General features: G+C 49.3%; 1 protein-coding gene and 1 long non-coding RNA gene across 2 annotated transcripts in view; one reads left to right on the top strand and one right to left on the bottom strand.

Moving 5' to 3' along the window:
* SKAP1 (src kinase associated phosphoprotein 1) overlaps window positions 1-21,598 on the bottom strand; it is a 91,285-nt gene that overhangs the window by 44,116 nt on the left and 25,571 nt on the right. The window lies entirely within an intron of this gene.
* On the top strand, window positions 549-4,316 carry LOC134565610 (uncharacterized). Its single transcript, XR_010083953.1, has 2 exons — window positions 549-1,531; window positions 3,953-4,316. It is a non-coding gene; the product is annotated as an uncharacterized LOC134565610 (long non-coding RNA).

A 21,598-nucleotide genomic window follows, 5' to 3' on the forward strand; every position in this document is an offset into this window, starting at 1 on the left:
AGGGAAGGGATTTTTCCCGAATTCCCAATCCAAATCCTTTTTTTCTCCCATCCCAAAATTTTCCTTGGACCCCATTCCCGGGCTTTGCCGGGAATCTGCTCCCGGGATGGGATTCGGAGCTGGGCCAGGCCTGGAATTCTCTGGAAGAACCCCCAGAATCCCAGAGGAAAAGGAGAAAAATGTGGGAATGCCCCGGGAATGCCAAAGGTCCCCGATCAGGTGGGGAAAAATGGGCAATAAAATCCCGGGATTTGTCCGGAAAAGCAATTCCAGAATTAATCATGGCAGAGGTCCCAAAAAAGTGACTTTTCCCATTGATCCGAGCGCCGGAAATTCCACATGAAGGAATTCCCAGCCCCTGCACTGTGACCTGGCTGGAAATGAAACATCCGCCCCTCTCCCTCCCCGGCTTTGATTCCTGACACTAATCCATGCCGGAAAAATCCATTTTCCTTTTTTTTTTTTAATTAAAAAAGGGAAAAATAAAATGGAGAAGCGAATTTTCAAGCAAAAGCAAAAAAAAAACAAAACAAAAAAAAGGAGTTTTTTTATAGGTGGAAATTTTGATTTTGATTTAAAAAAATCCCGAGATTTTCAATAAAATTCATCAATAAATCAAAATTCCTACAAAATTCCTACAATGAGCCCAGTTAAAACCTGGGATCATCCCAGCAATTCTTTGGGAAAAGTGGGGGTTTTTTGGTTGAATTTTGAAAGGAAAAACCTGGATATTTTTGCTGGGAAGATGATTTTTATGGATAAAACCAATCCATAGGGGTTTTCCCCGGAGCTGGAGCATCCCCAAATCCCAAAAGTTTGGAAATCCGTGGATGGATCCCAATCCCGAGCTTTCCCAGGGCTGGGATATTTGAGTTCCTCCAGGATCCCTGGGCCAATCCAAGGGATTGATTCCTTCCCTTTTCTCTTGGAGTTGCACAGAAATCCAAGGAATCAATCCTGACTGACAAATTCCATGGAATTTATCCCAAATTGGCCAAGAGGTGGAAAAACCAAAGCGACCAAGACGCCAAAACCCTCAGAAAATCGGGATAAAAGCCAAAATGATGGAATTTCTCCCAAATTGCAGGTGGAAAAATCAAAGCGGCCAAGGCACCGACACCCTCGGAAAATCCGGAGAAGAGCCAAAATTCCGGAATTCCGGGCAGGAATCCAAGGCAACATTTCCCCAGAGGGATAAACAAATTCCAGCGGCGCAAGGAGCACGGAAAATCGGGATGGAGGCCACGGAATGACCCCCGGAGAGGGCCAGGAATGTCACCACGGCCCGGCGCTCCCGGTTCCACCTGGGCTGGCGCGGCACACCTGGAAAAATCCATCAAAATTCCGGATCTAAGGAATGCAGGGGGGGCGTTAATCTTTAACCGGACCCCCCTGGAAGCCCTGGAAAATTCCCAGGAGCCGCTCCCGGTTGGTTCGGAGTCACCTCGGCCGGGGGGATGGCGCTGCTGGGAAGGATCCGTCGGGAAGGAGCCGGAATTCCGCGGCTCCGGCCGGAATTCGCAGCTCCAAGGTCAGCGGGAGCCAGGCGGGACACACGGAAAATGGGAAAATAAAGGGAAAAAAGTCAGGGAGAGGGGTTGGAAATGTGGGATTTGGCGGGAAAAGGAGGGAAATTGGGAAAACAGCCCTGGGTTTTGTGTGGGGATGGGGAAGAGGCCTCGGCCTCACCAGGAATTCCAGAGCCCAGAATGCCTGGAATTCCTGAATCCCGGGAATTCCTGAACCCCTGGAACTCCTGAGTCCCTGGAATTCCTGAATCCCGGGAATCCCTGAACCCCTGGAACTCCTGAATCCCTGGAAGCCTCGGAATTCCCATTCCATGAAAATCAGATATTCCATGAAAATCAGATATTCCATGAAAATCCGATATTCCATGAAAATGAAATATTCCATGAAAATCGGATATTCCATGAAAATCGGATATTCCATGAAAATGAAATATTCCATGAAAATCAGATATTCCATGAAAATCAGATATTCCATGAAAATCGGACATTCCATGAAAATCGGATATTCCATGAAAATCGGATATTCCCGCCACAGGTGTCCCGTTGGAACTCGGAGTTTTCCAGCTGTCCCAGAATTCCCTCCCTCGGAGCTGAACTGCTCCAGGAATTCGGAATTAATTTATTCCTGGAGCTGGGAATGCGTAAGGGGAGACAGGGATGGGAATTGTTCCGGACACCTGAGAGGGGGAAAAGCAGGGAATTCCTTCCGAGCTCCCAGGAAATGTTTTGGGGCGTGGAAAGAAAGGTGGGAAGGGCAAAGGAGGAAAAATAAAATAAAATAAAATAAAATAAAATAAAATAAAATAAAATAAAATAAAATAAAATAAAATAAAATAAAATAAAATAAAATAATTTTAAAATTAAATAAAATAATTTTAAAATTAAATAAAATAATTTTAAAATGAAATGAAATGAAATGAAATGAAATGAAATGAAATGAAATGAAATGAAACGAAACAAAGTAAAACAAAGTAAAACAAAGTAAAACAAAGTAAAAGAAAATGAAATTAGAATGAAATAAAAATAAGCCCAAATGAAGTCAAAATAAAATAAAAGAAAGCAAAATAAAGTAAAATAAAATAAATTACATTAAAAATTAACATAAATAAAATAAAAATAAATACAATAAAATAAAACAAAAATGAAAAATAAAATAAAATAAAATAAAATAAAATAAAATAAAATAAAATAAAATAAAATAAAATAAAATAAAATCTCCTTCCCAATGCCTTCTATAAATCCCAGAGCATTTTAAAAGCATCCAGGAATCCTCAACCACATCCAAATCCTGGTTTAGATTCCGCATCCCTGAATTTCCCAATAATTTTCCCGGATTTTTTACAATCCCAGTTTTTAACTTTCGACTTTTTTCACCTCCGGCATTTTTGTCCAGGCAATAAAAAAAAAGGGAAAACCTCGGAAGCTCCGGGGCTGAAAGGACTTTTTTGGGAACATCTGTCACCGTGAGGGCGTAAAACCAACCCGGGCAGCCGCAAATTCCCTTTTTTATTCCCTGCTCCGCCGCGGCCGAAATTCCCGCTCCGTAACTTTTCCTCGGAAGCGTTTCCCAGCCCGGATTTCTTTTGTTTTTTATCATTAGAAAAAAAAAAATCATTTTGATTAAAGAAACCACCAAAAAAAAAAAAAAAAATAATGGGGGAGCGAGTTGAAAACGGGGGAGGAAGAGGAAGATAAGCGGGAAAAATCAATTTCTGGGGAGAAAGGGAATTTTTCCATGGATGAGGGGAGGGAAGGGGACAACGCCGGAGTTGTCGATGGCTGTTTACACCGGGAGCCATCTGGCAGCAGAGATATAATAACAATTATTCCGTGGAGATTCCGTTGAGGAATCGCGGCCCCGTAAATCAAATTAACGCCCCCCGCCCGCCCCCCTCGCCTTTCCCGCTCTTCCCGTCCCTTCCCTGCTCCCGTTTAACCCCGGGAATGCTCCCGAACAAGGCGCCCTCATCATTAAGAATTGATTTTTTATTTATGGCCGCGGTGCCGTCCCGCGATATCCCGCCGTAATTCCGCCTTCGATGTTTATGCCGAGATTTGTGTTCCCGACGTTGCTTCCCCATTCCCATTTTTTTTTTTTTTTTCCATTCCCCCCCTCCCCTTGGCGTGGAAATATCCGATATCCTTCATTAGCTCGATTACATCGGATAAGGGGTTTATTCCTTTAAATTATTTAACCTTGGGAGAACCCGCTGGGACCCCATAAATTCCGGCCCCGCTAATGAAAATCATCCGTTAGGGCCGTTCCCGAAGACAACGGGAAAAGGGATTAAAATATCTCGGAAAATCAAACTCCTTTTTCCTTCTTTTTATCCTCGGAATCCGACAGATTGGATAATTCACCAAAAAACTCCTTTTTTTTCCCCTCCACCTCTGTGCTGATCCCAAAACTTCTCTTTTTGTAGGATATCTGATTTTTTCCCGGATTTTTGAAGTCTTTGGAAAACCCCTTTGGAAGGAGAGAAGGTCCTGAGCTCCCTTTTTAAGCTGAATTTGGCAGAATTTAGTTCCTAATTCCAGCAATCAACATCCAGCACTTTTTGGGACTTTCCCTAAGGCTGGAATTCTGATCCATGGAAATGGGGAAGAGATGGAACTCAACCTCCAAAATTCAACCAAAAATCCAACCCAGGGCCTGCCCAGGGCACAGAAAAAAGGGGGAAAAAGCAAAATTCAGGAGTTTTGCTTCAAGTTTTGATCTGTTTCATTAATTAATAAGCCAAATAAATTTAATTTAAGCTGTGCCCCCCTGATGGGGACATTTTTAGGCTCCAGATCTCTCTGACGGGAGATGTTGTCCCATAAATTCAATTATTTGGTTTTTTTGTCCTTTTTTTGGGTAAAATTGAGGGTTTTACTCATTTTGGGGTACAGGGTTGGTGGAGCTCCACACAGGATGAGCATCGAGAAATTTTGGGAAGGTTTGAGGTGAAAACAATTGGATTTGGGGTGGATTTTCAAGGAAAAAGGCCAAAAATGCATCCTGTTCACTCTTTTCCTCATTGGGGATTTTTTGTTTGGTTTTGGGATTTTGGGGTTGAAGCAGTTGAGAAGAATCAAAAAACCTAAAAATTCACCCAGCTGACCCTAAAGATGGATTTGGGCACGGAACAAATCCTGAATTATCTGGAATTCTCCGATTTTCTGACATTCCAAGCAGGATGAAAATTCACTGGGATCAGCCAAAGACCTCGGAAGAGCCACCAGAGCAAGGAGAACCAACCAGGCCCTCCCATTCCCAACCCAAGCAGCTCCAGAAAGGCACAAAAACTGAAATAATTCAAGATTTAGAGACGGAAATATCCCATTTTTTGCTGTTCCTTGGAAGCGCAACCGGGAATTGCCGGATTTGTGGAGCTCTGGAGTTCCATGGAGGCACCAGGAAGGACCAGGCTGCTCTTGGGCCACCGGTGGCCACCAGACCGGGCAGTCCTGGCCAAGCCTGGCCCCCCAGAGGTCTCCAAAAGTGTCGATAAATTCCTTTTAAAGGGATCAGAGCTGGAGATGCTCTGCTGGGATTTGCCCAAATTTGGGACAACTCCACTGGAACAAAACTGGAGCGAAGGGAAAAGTTCGGGATTGATTCCAGGTGGGAATCAAAGGCTCTGGATCCTCATTTTCCCCTGGATCCTCATTTTCCCTGGATCCCACTCCCAGAGCACACAACCACCCGGACCCCGATATAATCCCGGGTTTAAAGCCTGGGTTTAGGGACGGCTCCTCAACATCCCAGCCCCAATATTCCAGCCCCAACCCTGCTGCTCCAATCGCCACCGGGATAAAACCGGGGCCAAGGGAAGGTTCAGGATGGATTCCAGGTGGGTATCCGAGGCTCTGGATCCTCATTTTCCTCTGGATCCTCATTTTTTCCCTGGATCCCATTCCTGGAGTGTGTAGGAACACGACCACCCCGACCCCAATATAATCCCGGGTTTAAAGCCTGGGTTTAGGGACGGCTCCTCAATGTCCCAGCTCCAATATTCCAGCCCCAACCCTGCTGCTCCAATCACCACCGGGATAAAACCGGGGCCAAGGGAAGGTTCAGGATGGATTTCGGGGAGGAATCCAAACTCTGGATCCTCATTTTTCCCTGGATCCTGTTCCCAGTGCGATCACGGCCACCCTGACGCCGCCAAAACCCCACATTTAAATGGGGGTCTAAGGGTGGCTCCGCATCCCAGCTCCGACAGATTCCGGTTCCAACCCTCCTGCTCCGGTCTGGGATAAAACCGGAGCCAAGGGAAGATCCAGGGCGGAACCAGAGGCTCTGGACCTTCACCTTTCCCCGGATCCCACTCTGGAGTGAGCAGGAACACGACCCCCCCAAAACCCCGAACATTTAAAGGCCGATTCAAGGACGGCTCCTCCATTTCCAGACTCCCAAACCCTCCTGGAAACCCAACCCAATTTCCCGGCTTTAATCACCGCGCCTCGCTTTGTCTCAAAGCCTTTTCTTTGCCTTTCTCTCCCTTTCTTCTCCATTTATTTTCTTTTTTTTCCCTTTTTTTTTGTGCTAAACCTGTAAAAGCCGCCCGGGCTGGGAGTTCATTTGGCCGCGGAGCTGATAAGCCATGAAAAAACACGGAGCCGCCAATGGAAGCGCTGACAGCGCCGGCGGAGCTCTGCCGGCGGGCCCAGCTGCAATTTGCCTTCCAGGGCTGTCTCCGAAAACAAAAAAGCTCCACACGCAGCATGCAAAGAAGTTCCGAGTGCGTTGGGGGGCTCGGGGGAAAGAGGGGAGGGGGTGGAAAAGGAAAAATAAAAAAATAAAAAAACCCCGCACGGAAGAGGAGAAGGGCGGGCGGCGCTGGGAGCGGGCAGAGAGCTGCAGATCAATCATTTATAATTAACAAAAATCCGATTGGGGCTTTAAATAGAGATCAATGAGCGGCGGGCTGAGTGGATTGCGAGGATGTATTCACCTTCTCGTAACTCTCCTCGCGAGCTGTCACACCTCCCGAACCCCCATTTGTTTTGTTAACAAAGCTTCAGGGGGCGCCGGGCTCTCATTGAAATTTCATTAATCTAATGGAGTAAAGTCCTGGAGAGGGGGGAAAAAAAAAAGAAAAAAAATCAAATTCTCGTTGGGCGAGATGGTACCTGGGAAAGATAACCTCTGGTTGAACTCCCCGCCTCGGCGGGCTGTGCCATCAGTCTGGGAGCAGACAGCAGCGGGATGATTGCAGCCACCGGCCGCAGATCCTTCTTCTGCTGCTTCTGCTGCCGCTGCCGCCCCCCCGAGCCCGCGCCCGCCGCCCCCCGGGCCGAGCGCCGGCGCCGCCGGCCACGCGCGGCAACCGCGGCGGGGTCACGGCCGGGCCCAGGATGGGTCAGGGGGAAAATCATCGGGGTTTGGAACCACAGAGGGGTCACGGCTCGGCCCGGGATGGGTCAGGGGGAAAATCATCAGGGGTTGGATTTGGAACTGCAGAGGGGTCACAGCCAGGACTGGGACGGGTCAGGGGTAAAATCATCGGGGTTTGGGTTTGGAGCTGCAGAGGGGTCAGGGGTAAAATCATCAGGGATTGGGTTTGGAACCACAGAGGGGTCACGGCCGGGACTGGGATGGGTCAGGGCTAAATAACCTTGAGTTTGGTTCTGGAACCACAGCAGGGTCACGGCCGGGCCCGGGACGGGTCAGGGGGAAAATCATCGGGGTTTGGGTTTGGAACTGCAGACGGGTCAGGGGTAAAATCATCGGGGTTTGGGTTTGGAACCACAGAGGGGTCACGGCTCGGCCCGGGACGGGTCAGGGGTAAAATCGTATGGGGTTTGGGTTTGGAACCACAGAGGGGTCACGGCCGGGACTGGGATGGGTCAGGGGGAAAATCATCGGGGTTTGGGTTTGGAGCTGCAGAGGGGTCAGGGGTAAAATCATCGGGGGTTGGATTTGGAACTGCAGAGGGGTCACGGCCAGGACTGGGATGGGTCAGGGGTAAAATCATCGGGGTTTGGGTTTGGAACCACAGCAGGGTCACGGCCGGGCCCGGGATGGGTCAGGGGGAAAATCATCGGGGTTTGGGTTTGGAACCATGGCAGGGTCACGGCCGGGCCCAGGATGGGTCAGGGGTAAAATCATTGTGGGTTTGGGTTTGGAGCTGCAGAGGGGTCACGGCCAGGACTGGGACGGGTCAGGTTTAAATAACCTTAGGTGTGGTTCTGGAACCACAGCAGGGTCACAGCCGGGCCTGGGACAGGGTATTGAGTCTAAAATGATCACGGGTTTGAGTCTGGAACCACAGCGGGGTCACGGCTGGGACTGGGACAGGGGTCAGGTCTAAAATAACCTTGAGCTTGATTCTGGAACTGAAGGTCACAGCTGGGACTAGGCTGGGCTCAGGTCTAAAATCATCACAGGTTCAGGTCTGGAAGCGTGGTGGGGTCATGGCTGGGAGTGGGACAGGGGTCGATTCTGGAACCGTACCGGGGTCACAGCTGGAACTGGGCCAGCGGTTCAGGTCTAAAACCACCACACACGTGGTTCTGGAACCACCACAGGTTTGGTTCTGAAACTACACCAGGGGGTCAGGTCTAAAATCACCTCAAGTCTGGTTCTGGAACCTCCCTGGGCTCGGCTCTGGAACCTCCCTGGGCTCGGTTCTGGAACTGAACACGTCCCTCCCAGATGTCCCCTCACAGAATCCCAGAGTTGTTGAGGTTGGAAAAGTCCTCCAAGATCAGGTCCAAACTTCAACCCAGCACTTCCATGGAATCTTGGAATACTTTGGGTGGGAAGGGACCCTGAAGCCCATCCAGGGACACCTCCCACTATCCCCGGGCGCTCCAAGTCCCAGTCTGGGACAATTCCAGGGATCCGGGGCGGCCGCAGATTCCCTGGGAATCCTCTCCACCCCTCCACGTCCCCACTCTCCCACGTCCCCAAGTGCCACATCCGCACACCCTCCAATCCCTGCGGCGGCTCCAGCACTGCCCCGGGCAGGAAACAGGGGGATCTTTCCTGGGGATTCCTCCCTCCAACTAAAAATCCCAAATTTCCTTCTCTTCCCCACCCACTCCAATCCTCTCCTTGAAACCCTCACGGATTCTGAGGAGGTTTCCAAGGGAAAATTTGGTTCCAAGGGAAAATTGTGGGGGTTTCTCTTGGAAACCCCCTCGTTCCCCCCGCTGCTGGATGCGTGACCTTCCCGGCAGCTCCCGCTAATTTTCCGGGGGTGTTGTATTCCGAATATTCCAGGAATCCCAACAACTGGAGCAGCACAGCCACAGGAGACTCTCAACTTTCAGTTCACGCTCCCGGCAAATTCCTCGTCCTGCTGGCTGTGGGAAAGAGCAGGAAACTTGAATCCGAGCGAGGAAAAGAGCGTTAAGAAAAGGGGAAATCTCACGGGTTTCTCTGTGCGCCACGGGCAGGGCAGGAATTTCTGGAAAACTCCGGGAATTCGAGTGAACGGCTGTAAAGCTGAGCACAGACACCTGCACGGCCCAATTCCGCAGTTATTCCACCAGCTCCTCGAAATTTATTGGGAAAATTAAATCGCCCATTCTCCCGCTCCGAAATCCAGGTGGCGGATAAAATCCAGCTGCAAGTTTTATTTGGGATAATCCCAGGCAGCGCCAGCTGTGGCGCGCGGTGCCGAGGCCTTGGCCGCAACCCCAGATCCCGCCTTCATTTCCCGATTAAAGGAGCCCCCGATCCCACAGAAATCCGGGAAATCAAACCTGGAAAATCCCAGTTAAACCCATTTAATGGCCCTGGTGGGGCCACAGTGACGGGTCCCAGCTTGTCCCCATGCAAGGTGGTGGCACAGGGGTGGCACCGAGGGGACACAGAAGATGCAGATCCCCCTCAGGACATCTCTGTGTCATTTTTGACGTTCTTCCCTCCCCTCCTTCCCGTTCTCCAGGGGTTTTCCTCCTCCAGTCCTGAGGTTTCCAAGCTTTACCCATTTTCCAGCTCTGCCTGTGGAGAGGGACAGATCCTGGGGTGATTCCAGGGAAAATTCCATCTCCTCCCACTCCACAGGAACCTGGATTGGGGTTCTTGGATGAGCTGCACCTCATGATGGGACTTCCCTCAGGGATGGAATTCCCAGGGGATCCGTGGGTGCCAGGACAGAGTGACCCTGCCGGACAAATGGACACGGCCAGGCCGGGAGGGGCTGAGCCAGCAGATCCCAGCCTGGAACTTTCCCAGGAGTGAAAACAGGGAATTTTGGCACATTAACACTGATTTTTCCAAAAAATCCATTTCTTTTGGGCAGACACAGCAGAATTCCAAGAACATCCAGGGAGGATGGAGTGAGCCAGGGATGAGCATCAGGAACCAGGGATTCAAGGAGAGGGCAACCCTGAGCCAGGAAAAGAGGGAATTCTGGAGCTGGAACTCACCCTGATATCCCACAGATATCCCACATTCCCAGCCCTCTGCTTTCCCCGGAAATCCTCTCTTGGCCCCACCCTGACCACTGAGATCCCAAATTCCCAGCCTGACCATGATGACCCCTAATTCCCAACCTCTCTTGGCCCCACCCTGACCCCGGGTATCCCAAATTCCCACCCTGACCCCGGGTATCCCAAATTCCCACCCTGACCCCGGGTATCCCAAATTCCCAGCCCCTCTAGGGTTGGCGCTTCCCACACGGATCCACCTGCGGAATCCTCTCCCATCCCTTCCCGTCCATCCCATCCCAGCCCCACTCTGGAATCGCCTTTCCCTTCCCGAGCCAACCGGGATAAAGGACGAGCAGGGAGAGAAGAGAAAGCTCTTCCACAGAATATTCCAGACGGGATAAAAAATTTTAAAAATCCTATTTTTTTTTTTGTTTTTTAGAACACGCCACCTTTTTGGGAACCCGTGCGGGAGCAGGGAAACGAGGAAATCTGGGAGCGAGGGAGCGGCGCACGCACGGCCCCGATTCCAAACACGCACGCGGATGAGCCTTGGGGGAATTGGGTGAACTTTTGAACCAGAGCTGCGGAGAGACAGAGCCGAGAGCCTGTTCCCACTTTAATAAACAATTCCCTCTTTTTTTTTTTTTTTTCCTCAATTAATTAAGGTTTGGGAAGGAAAAAAAAAAATGGCAGGAGAGGAGTAATGGAGCAGGCGGCGCGTTCCTTACAGATGGATCCTACCTTTGGCTGCTTATTAAATCTCTGCATGATTGCGCTGCAGAAAATTAATCGCATTGTTTTCCCTTTTTCCGAGGGCTCTGCAAACAGCTCGGGGAGCGCGGCTCGGCTCCCGCTCCCGCCCCCCTTCCCGCACGGAAAACCGGGCCGGGATCCGCGGAGCCGCGCTCGTTTTGCTCCGTGGGTTTCTGGCTCCGGGGTTAAACACGGAGAGGGGTTTGGGGGAAATTTGGGAGTTCTGGGTTTGGGTGAGGCAGGGTGTGGTGGGAAATAGGGAAAGGGTTGGGAGAAATGAGCGGGGAGAGGGGAGGGGTCGGGATCCCAGCAGGGATCAGCAGAGGGTGTGGGGGGCTGGAGGTGGAGACCGGCACCGGCCTCCTCTTCCTCCTCCTCCTCCTCCTCTTCCTCCTTCTCCTCCTGGGTCTCATCCTGATCCTCATCCTCATCCTGATCTTCACCTTCATCCTGATGCTGATCCTGATCCTCACCCCGATCCTCATCCTGATCTTCATCCTCAGCCTCCTCCTCCTCCTTCTCCTGATCTTCATCCTGATCCTCCAGGTCCTCAGCCTCCTCCTCCTCCTCCTGATCATGATCCTGGTCCTGATCTCCATCCTCAGCCTCCTCCTCCTCCTCCTTCTCCTCCTGATCCTCCAGGTCCTCAGCCTCCTCCTCCTCCTAATCATGATCCTGGTCCTGATCTTCATCCTGATCTTCATCCTCAGCCTCCTCCTCTTCCTCCTCCTGGTCCTCATCCTGATCTTGATCCTGATCCTCAGCTGCCTCCTCCTCTTCCTCCTCCTCTTCCTCCTTCTCCTCTTCCTCATTTTGATCCTCAGCCTCCTCCTCTTCTTCCTCATCCTGGTCCTGATCTTCATCCTTATCCTGATCTTCATCCTGATTCTGATCCTGATCCTGACCCCCAGCCTCCTCCTCCTCCTCCTCCTCTTCCTCCCATCTCCAGAGGCACCACCACAACCCCAGAGATCCCAGTCTGAGCCCCAAACTGGGATATGGGATGAGGAACGACCCATCCCGAGAGATGAGCAGGGACAATTCCCATTCCTTGGGGACAGCTGGGAATGGATCCCTTCTTCCAAAGGCACCACCAAAAGCCCAGTCCGAGCCCCAAACTGGAAATTCCCGAGTTCAAAAATGTGGATTGAGGCCTTTTCTGGGATACGGGGAGAGCTGGGGGTCACCAGGAAGGGAGAGGGAAAAGGGAAAAAGGGAAAAAGGGAAAAAGGGAAAAAAGAAAAAGGGAAAAGGGAAAAAAGGAAAAAAGGGAAAAGGGAAAAAGGGAAAAGGGAAAAAAGAAAAAGGGAAAAGGGAAAAAAGGAAATAAGGGAAAAGGGAAAAAAGGGAAAAGGGGAAAAAGGGAAAGATTGAAATTCAACTTTTCAGAAAAACATCCCTAAATTCCTCCCTGGGAGGGTGGGGAGCAGCTGGGATGGAATTCCCAGAGAAGCTGTGGCTGCCCCATTCCCTGGAAGTATCCAAGGCCAGGTTGGAGCGACCTGGGACAGTCGGAGATGTCCCTGGATGGGATTTAAGGTCCTTCCCACCCAAACCACTCCATAATTCCATGATATTCCTCGGATTTTCACAGCAAAACCAGCTCCAGCCCAGGGGTGACCGAAATCCCATTCCTGCTGCCTGATTCCCGGGAATTGACCTTTCCCAGACCTCTCCTGGTGCTCCTGAGGCAGAGATTCCTCACCCAACTTCATCCCAAACCTCCAGCTTCCCATACGGAATCTCGGGATGGGAACAAATCCCTTCCCTGGCACAAAAAGTTGCAGTTGGATGCCAGGCTCCGAAATCTCCCTGGATCCGGAATTCCCAAATCTCCCACTTTGGAGCCCTCCAGCCCATCATGGTCTGCCCAGAGCTGGATTCCAGCTCAAATTTTTAGGAATTTTGCCTTCCCTAAGGCCAGGAACAGCAGGAACAGCCCCCAGTGCTTTCTATCCAAAATCCCAATGGATGAACTGGGAACGTTCCCATTGAAACCCCAACGAATCCGCTCCAAAGGATTATTCCTGGAGGGATGACGGGGAAACTGAGGCACGACGGAGCGCAGGGATATGAATCCAGAACTGGGAGTGCTTTGCCTTCCCCACCCCTCTGTTCCCAATCCCTCTTACCCCAATCCCTCTTTTCCTTCCTTACCCCTCTTTTTTTCTCCCATCCTTTGTTTCCCATCCATCTTTCCCTTCCCCATCTGCCTTTTCCTTCCCCATCCCTCTTTTCCCAATCCCTCATTTCCTTTCACCAATCCCTCTTTTCCCATCCCTCTTTTCCTTCCCCATCCCTCTTTTCCTTCCCACCCCTCTTTTCCCACCCCTCTTTTCCCAATCCCTCTTTTCCTTCCTATCCCAATCCCTCTTTTCTTCTCCCACTTTTCCTTCCTCATCCCTCTTTTCTTTTCCCATTCCTCTTTTCTTTTCCCATTCCTCTTTTCTTTTCCCATCCCTCTTTTCTTTTCCCATTCCTCTTTTCTTTTCCCATTCCTCTTTTCTTTTCCCATCCCTCTTTTCTTTTCCCATCCCTCTTTTCCTTCCCTACCCCTCTTCTCTTTTCCCATCTCACTTTTCCTTCCCCATCCCTCCCAACCCTCCCAAATGCCAAAACTTCCCTCGGAACAACCACCAACACACCAAAACCATCCCAGCCAGGGGAAATAAAACCACCCACAACCCAACTCCGGCTGCCGAAATCCATCGGCTCGGGATCTCCGGGACGCGGAAAAGCGGGAAGCGGAGGCCGGGATGATCCTTGGATGATCCATGGGCGTTGCCATGGCTGCAAGGTGACCCCTCGGAGCCGCGGCCGCACCAGCCGGGGGCAGCGGGGTCAGCGCGCGACCGCTCCGACCCCCGGGGTGAAAAGTTCAGGCAGCCCAGGAAAAACCAATACGGCCCCGCCGGAGCCGCTTCCCGATTTATTTCCATTCCCGGCAAGCCATGCATAGAAAATCCAGATAAATCCCATTCAGCTCCGCCGGGGATCCGACACCCAATGGATGCAAACAGATGTCCAGAGGGAGCGGGGAGGGGCCGGCCTGCCTTTAATATTTATTAATAATTCCTATTAATTCCGCCTTTCCAAAAAAAAAAAAAAAAATTGCTTTTTGTTGTTTCGCCGCGGTTTTAAAAACCTCGTTTTTAATCCCTCTGGAATTTTATTTTTTGGTGTGTGAGGTTTTTTTTTCACTCCCAATCCGGTGTCATATTAGGGGGGATAATGAGTATTTACAGCCGGGCCGCGCTCGGCAGCGCCGTTAGGCCCCGATTTATATCCCGGGCGTTTTTCCCTGGATTCCGGCTGACGGATGGAGCCGATCCCAGCCTGGGCTCTCCCCCCTTCCCTCGCCCCTCCCGGGGGTCCCACCCTGCAGGAGCTGCCACGAGGCGGCCACGAGGTGGCTCCTGGAGCCCTTGGAGAAAGTCCGGAATGTTCCGCGGGGATAACGGGAATGGTCGGCGCGGAGGGCGGGATGAGGCACAATCCGGGGATTTACAGCCAAAATTTCCTCGGGGTTCTTTTTAGTTTGATTTTTTTGTTGTTGTTGTTGGGTTTTTTGGTGGGATGATAGAAGGGAAAAGCAGAAAAATCTGGGATATTATTTAACAAATATTAAAACATATTTTTAAAAAAAAAAGGTGCCCAAAATTCCCTGGAAAAGGGGAATTTTTGTGGCTTTTTAAAGGGATGATAAAAGGGAAAAGCAGAAAAATCTGGGGTATTATTTAACAAATATTAAAACTTTTTTTTTTTTACAAGGTGCCCAAAATTCCCTGGAAAAGGGAGATTTTTGTGGCTTTTTAAAGGGATGATGGATGGGAAAAGCAGAAAATCTGGCATATTATTTAACAATTTTTTTTTTTAATGGTGCTCAAAATTCCCTGGAAAATGGGGTTTTGTGGTTGTTTTTTAAGGGATGATGGAAGGAGAAAAGCAAAAAAATCTGGGATACTATTTTAAAATATTAAAAGAAGAAACGGTGCCCAAAATTCCTTGGAGGAAGGGATGATGGAGAGGAAAAGCAGAAAATATGGGATATCATATGAAAAATATTTTTTAAAAAGATGCCCAAATTTCCCTGGAAAAGGGGAATTTTTGTGGCTTTTTTTAAGGGATGATGGAAGGAGAAAAGCAGAAAATCTGGGATATTATTTTAGAATATTGAAAAAAGGAACGGTGCCCAAAATTCCCTGGAAAAAGGGATGACAGAAGGGAAAAGCAGAAAATCTGGGATATTATTTAAAAAAATAAAACTCGTCACAGTGCCCAAAATTCCCTGGAAAAAAAAGGGATTTTTTCCGTGGCTGCACAGCAAAAAAAATCCCAATAATCAAATTTTCCTTGATTATTCCTGAGTGGGGAAAAGTGGGAAAAGAGGGAAGAGGCAGAGATTGAAGGGATCCCTTTTCCCTGGAGGGCCTGGATCCAATCCCAAATGGGCCAAGTTGGGAATTTGGGGCTGGAAAAGGAACCACGGGGTGCTGGAGCTGTGGAATGATAAAATTCCTGGGAATTCCTGCAGCTTTTCAGGGAAAATTCTCCAGATTGTTCCTAAAATTCCTTCAATGAGGTCCAGCCCCACTTTTGGGGGCGCCAAGTGAACGAGAATCCGAACCCCACCCAAATTCCCACCTCAGATTCCCTCCAAATTCCCAGATTTTCTGTTTTTCCAAGTGAAAAGGGCAAGATAAACAAGCAGCAATGAATGAAATCAGAATTAATTTGGTTTTTCCCTCCCTTTTTTTGGCTCTTTTGGAGCCGCTTTCCGCAGCCGGAATTCCGACTATTATTTTAATTATCATATTTAATTAAGATAATAATTATTTAATTACTATAAAAATTTTCCAAGCATCACCAAGCTTTCCTTCCACCAGGAAAAAATGGGGGGAATCGAAACCCCTTTCCCAAATTCCCAAATTAACGCCCTGAACTGGAGCCGGGTGGAATTCCGTGGGTCAGGACATAAATCCAATCCCAGGATTTCCTTGGGGAGCAATTCCAAGGTCACCGGGAGCGGCGAATCCTCGGGATTTGATTTGCTTTTATCCCAGGATTATTCCGAGGGTTTTGCCCGGCCCATCCCCGGGAATGTTCAAACGATGATTTAATAAAAACCGGGAATGTGAAAGGGAAAATTCTTGGGATAAAAGGCAATTATTGACCCTGAGCACGCAGGGTTGGGAGGTTCCCGATATTCCCAGGGCAGGGAATTCATGAGGTCCCTGCTCCTTGAGGAGTAAAAAATGAGGGAATAAAACAATTCCAGGAGTTCCATTTCTCCAAGCGCCTCCTTTCCATCATTCCTGTCACAAATCCCGGCTCCAATCCCGCCCAGTCCACGATTTCAGCCCAGCCTCAGCTGCCTAAAACACCTAAAAATCCTAAAAATTCCATTTTTTGGAGCTGCTTTTAAATTCTTTTTACTATTTTTTTTTCCACAAAAGGAATAATAAATCCTTAAAAAAAAAAAAAAGTCAGGATAGGGAGATTCCCAGGCTTTTCCAGGCTCTGTTTGGATAAAAAAGGGGCATTCCTGATATGCCAAAAATAAAATAATAGATAAAATAAAATTGCATTCATCCTCTTAACCCCTCCTTCCTCTCACAAGATCTGCAGGAAAATGGGATTTATGGAATTGTTTTCGGACTGGATTTGGACTTTTCCAGCCATTCCCAGTATCCCGGGAAGAGCGGATATCCCAGAGCCATGGATTCACTCATCCCAACCGGAATTTGGGGAATCAACTGCCAGGAGAAATCCCGGGAATCACCAGAAACCCGGGGATTGTGAACGGCGCTGATTTGCAGGGGGAAAACCATGGAAAAGAGGGATTAAAATCCCAAAAAATCCCATAAAATCCAAAAAAAATCCCAAAAGATCCCAAAAAATCCAAAAAATTCCATAAAATCCCGGGCTCCTCATCGGGAACCTGCTCCCAGTTTTTCCTGAGGGTGACAAATGCCAGGGGCCGGGAGATTTTTCCCTGTCAGGGCGGGAATGTGCAATTCCAGCCGCTCGGATCTCGCCGCTAACGAAGGGTTGAACATTTAAATCCCGAGATTTATTGCGGATCCCGCGCCTCCGGAGCTGCCGCTTTATTCCAGCAGCAATTCCCGGCTTTTCCTCCTCGGTTTTCCAGGTTAAAAAAAGCCGCGTTTGGAGGGAGGAAAAGGGCGGAAAAGTCCCGGAGTTGGGGATGTGGGGTGAAATAAATGGGGAAGGAAATCAGGAGATCCTGAGGGGAAAATGATCCCGGATGGATTTTTCCTGGGTTTTTTTGAGGGGGAAAAAGCGTGGCTAGGTTTGGAAACAGGGATGGAGGAGGAAGGAAAAGAGGGATGGGGAAGGAAAAGGGGATGGGGAAGGAAAAGGGGATGGGGAAGGAAAAGGGGATGGGGAAGGAAAAGTCGGATGCTGAACCTGACCCAGCCCCGCTCCCATCCCAGGGAGGTTTTTTCTGGCCTTGGCTGCTCTTTCCCAGGATTGGGGTCGGAACTGGGATTGGGGTCAGGGCTGGGATTGGGTCAGGGCTGGGATCAGGGTCAGGATTGGGATCAGGGTCAGGGTTGGAGGCAACGCCAGGATTGGGGTCAGGATCAGGGCCGGGATCGGGGCTGGGATCAGGATCAGAGCTGGGATCAGGATCAGGGCTGGGATCAGGATCAGAGCTGGGATCAGGATCAGGGCTGGGATCAGGATCAGGGCTGGGATCAGGATCAGGGCTGGGATCAGGGCTGGGAACGGGGTCAGGACCAGGACTGGAATCAAGATTGGGGCTGGGATAGAGGCTAGGATCGGGATCAGAGCTGGGATCAGGATCAGAGCTGGGATTGGGGTCAGAGCTGGGATTGGGGTCAGAGCTGGGATTGGGACCAGGACTGGGATTGGGACAAGGACTGGGATTGGGACAAGGACTGGGATTGGGACAAGGACTGGGATTGGGACCAGGACTGGGATCAGGACTGGGGCCGGGATCGAGGTTAGGATCGGGGTCAGGGTTGGGATTGAAGTCAGGGCCAGGGTCAGTCCCAGGTCCCGTTTCCATGGCGGCAGCTCCGACACTAAAGGACCTCGGAACAGAAGGAGGGACGGGATTTGGGATTTGGGGGTTTGGGATTTGGGATTTGGGATTTGGGGTTTGGGATTTGGGATTTGGGGTTTGGGATTTGGGATTTGGAGTTTGGGATTTGGGATTTGGGATTTGGGATTTGGGATTTGGGGTTTGGGGTTTGGGGTTTGGGGTTTGGGATTTGGGATTTGGGATTTGGGATTTGGGATTTGGGGTTTGGGGTTTGGGATTTGGGATAACAGATGGGGATGAAAGGGGAGAAGAAAAGGGGGAAAGGACAGGTGGGGTGAGATTTATTCGTTCTTTGATTTTTGTTGGGGTGTGGGGAAAAGGGGAAAAAGGGGAAAGGGAGGAAGAGAAGAGGAAAAAAGGGGGGAAAAAAGGGAATAAAAGCAGGAAATTTTGGGGCAGATTTTGGGAGGTCTGTGGGGACATTTGTGGGGACATTTGGAGACATTTTGGGGCCATTTTTGGGGACATTTGGTTCCTCCCCACCCCAGAGCATCTCCCACGCTCCCTGATTTCTTTTCCCTAAAACATTCCCAGGGTTACAAAATCCTATTAAATCCCCCCGAAATGGAGCAGCTCCCCCACTCCCCATATCCCAGCTGTTTTCCCTTACAAAATTCCTGAAGAAAAAAAAAATTTAAAAAAAAGGGAATTTGCATCTCTCAGGCTCCCTGATTTCCATCCAAGGTGGCCTCTCCAAAGGGAAGAACAAAATAGGGAAAAGAAAAAAAAAAAACCCAACAACAACGACAAAAAAAATCCCATTACAGGAGGTTTTACCCTTCTGCCAGCAAAAAAATAATAAAAAAAATCCCATTAAGGAGCTGTCAGCGCCTTAATTCCCGTTTTTCCTGCGGGGAATCCGCGGCCGTTCCCGTCTCCAAAAGGAGCTGATGGAATTATGGGCTGGTTTTTGTTGTTGTTGTGAGGAGTGAACAGGAACTGAACCTTGAACTTCATTTCCCCTTTGAACTCGTTACCTTGAGAGCCAATTCCCTCCTCCCTCCCCCTCTTCCCGGCCTTTTTTTTTTTTATTCCCCCCCCTCCTCTCCAAACAAATTTCATCCCAATTACCGTCCCTTCCCCTCGGCTCCGAGATGGATAATCATGGATTTGACCTAATTACCTGGAGCAGGCCATTCTCTCCAAGGTGGAACGGGATTGGCGTGAACAGGAGCTGACCCCGCCGCTCCCCGGATCCCAATTTTATCCTAATTATCCCCGACGAGCTTTTCCATCTTCCTCCGGCCTCCTGCTCCCTCCTCCCCCTCCCCTTCCCGCTGGCTGGGTTGGAGATGAGGTTGGAAAATCCATCCCCGGGGGGAAAAATCTGGGATTTGGGGTTTATTATCCGTTTGGGGTTTGTTTTCCATTCGGGGTTTGTTTTCCATTTGGGGTTTTATTCCCGTTGGGAATGAGGAGATTCAGCCTCATAATTTTTCCCGTTTATTTCGATTTTATTCCCATTGGGAATGAGGAGATTCAGCTCCATAATTTTTCCCGTTTATTTCGATTTTATTCCTGTTGGGAATGAGGAGATTTGTGGAATTGTTTCCCTGTGGGAGTTTAGGGACCCCCCCCAAATCCCGATTTCCTGCATCCAAGGAAAAGGGTTTGGGAATTCAAATCTGCCTGGGAATGGGAATTCTGAGCTGGGAATTGGAGCTGGTTTTTCCTGAGTAATTCCTGAGTGAGGAAGGACAGAAAGATTTGGGGTCTGGGTGGTCCCAAAATCTCCAAATCCAAGGAAAAATCTCCTGCGGGGACTCCCGAATCCCAGACATCTCCAGGGAAACCTGGGCTGAATTTATGGATTAAAATCTGCCAGGGAATGAGAATTCCAAAGTGTTCCCTGGAATTCCTGAGAGAGGCCACAAAGATTTGGGGTTGGAGTGGATTTTGGGATTTGGGGTCTGGATGGATTTTGGGATTTGGGGTCTGGATGGATTTGGGGATTTGAGATTTGAGTGGATTTTGGGATTTGGGGTTTGAGCGGATTTTGGGATTTGGAGCCCACGTGGATTTTGGGATTTGGGGGTGGCTGGAATGGGGACAAGGCTGGGTTTCCCTTCCTTCCCCTTGGTGTTCCCGTTGGACTCGGAATTCCGGGAACGGCCGTGGCCGCTCCGATCCCAAAACCTCCGTGGCAAATCCATGGATTCAGCCTTGGGAAAGGGGCTGGGACCCGGCCCTGGAATCTCCAGGGAATGGAAGGAAATTCCAGTTTTGCCCCTGTTCCCAAACCCTCCATCCCCAAATCCCAAAATCTCCCCGATCCCACGGGATTCTCCTCCTCTTCCTCCCAGAGCTCTTGGATTGGGTTTGGATATCCGGGAAAAGGAAGGAAAGGGAATCTTCCAACACCCCGTGTCCCCATCCTGGTGAATTTTCCATCCAAAAAATCGGAGGAATTTTCAGCTGAATTTTATTTCTGCTTTGCAAGAGCTCAAATATCAAATTGAAGTGGTTTTGACCCGTTTATCCCAACTGGAATTCCAAAAAACCCCTTCCCATGGGGTTTTTTCCCCCAAGATTTTTCCCAGGTTGGGTGGGACAAGGGACAGGGAATTTTTTTCCTCAAATCAAACTGAATTTTACAGGAATTTTGTTCCAAAAAATCCCCAAATTTTCCCAAATCCTTGATTTTCCAGGAGAAGAAACTCAGGGAGGGATGAAAACCAAAAGGGAACGAAATCGAAATGGGCAAAACTTCGAGGTGAAGGTGAAAAACCTCAAAAATAACAAAAATGAGCTTAAAAAAAATCCCGAAAATCAACAAAAAATGAACCAAAGCACCTCAGGCCTGGCTGCTGAGGGGAATATCCTGGGATTTTCCTGAGCAGGGATAAAAATTCCCGATGAATTCCCCCCTCGGAGGAGCCGCAAAGTGGCCCCGGACAAAAGGCCGGGGTGATAAATGGAGTTTTGTCACCGCGCCGGGGTTAGGCCGGGGTTTAGTCCCAGTTTTATCTAAGCCGGGTAAACAGCCCATTAATCCCGGGAGTCGGGAGAGACTAAATTAGGTGGGAATGCAAATATCGGGAGGAAATAATGGCAGGGGACACCGGGAGGTTAAAAAAAAAAAAGGTGGAAAGTGGGGGGAAAAATGGGATTTGTTTTATCCGGGATGGAAAAAAAATGGGATTTGTTTTATCCATGAGGGGGGAAAAATGGGATTTGTTTTATCCGGGATGGAAAAAAAATGGGATTTGTTTTATCCATGAGGGGGGAAAAATGGGATTTGTTTTATCCGGGATGGAAAAAAAATGGGATTTGTTTTATCCATGAGGGGGAAAAATGGGATTTGTTTTATATGGGAAGGAGAAAAAAAGGGATTTGTTTTGTTGAGGAGGGGGAAAATGAGATTTATTTTATCAAGGAGGGGGAAAAAATGGGATTTGTTTTATATGGGAAGGAGAAAAGAATGGGATTTATCTGGGAGGAGGGAAATGGGATTTATTTTATTGGGTAGGGGGGAAAATGGGATTTCTTTCGTTGAGGAGGAAGAAAAAGAAGTCAAGGAGGAAAAAGAGGAGAAATTCAGGATTTGGAGTTCTGGGATATCCAAATTAATCGGCTGCAGGGAGTCAGGATTTTTCCAGTTGGGATTGAGGTCAGGAATAACAAAGGAGCCATCCCAAAAAATTGGATCCGGCCCCAAATTCCAGCCCCTCATCCTGGAGCATCCCGAGGGCAGGAACGGGATGGGAAAAGTTTCCCTGTGGGGTCGGGGCAGCTCCGAGCTCATTCCCGGCTCCCTGGAATCTTCTGGAATCCGGGAGGATCTGAGTGGGGCGGAGGGGTTGGGAATTCGGGCGGATTTGGGGGTTTGGGACACCCCAAACTTCTCCTGGGG

The sequence above is a fragment of the Prinia subflava genome, unplaced genomic scaffold, assembly GCF_021018805.1.
Source record: "Prinia subflava isolate CZ2003 ecotype Zambia unplaced genomic scaffold, Cam_Psub_1.2 scaffold_60_NEW, whole genome shotgun sequence".
Lineage (NCBI taxonomy): Eukaryota > Metazoa > Chordata > Aves > Passeriformes > Cisticolidae > Prinia > Prinia subflava.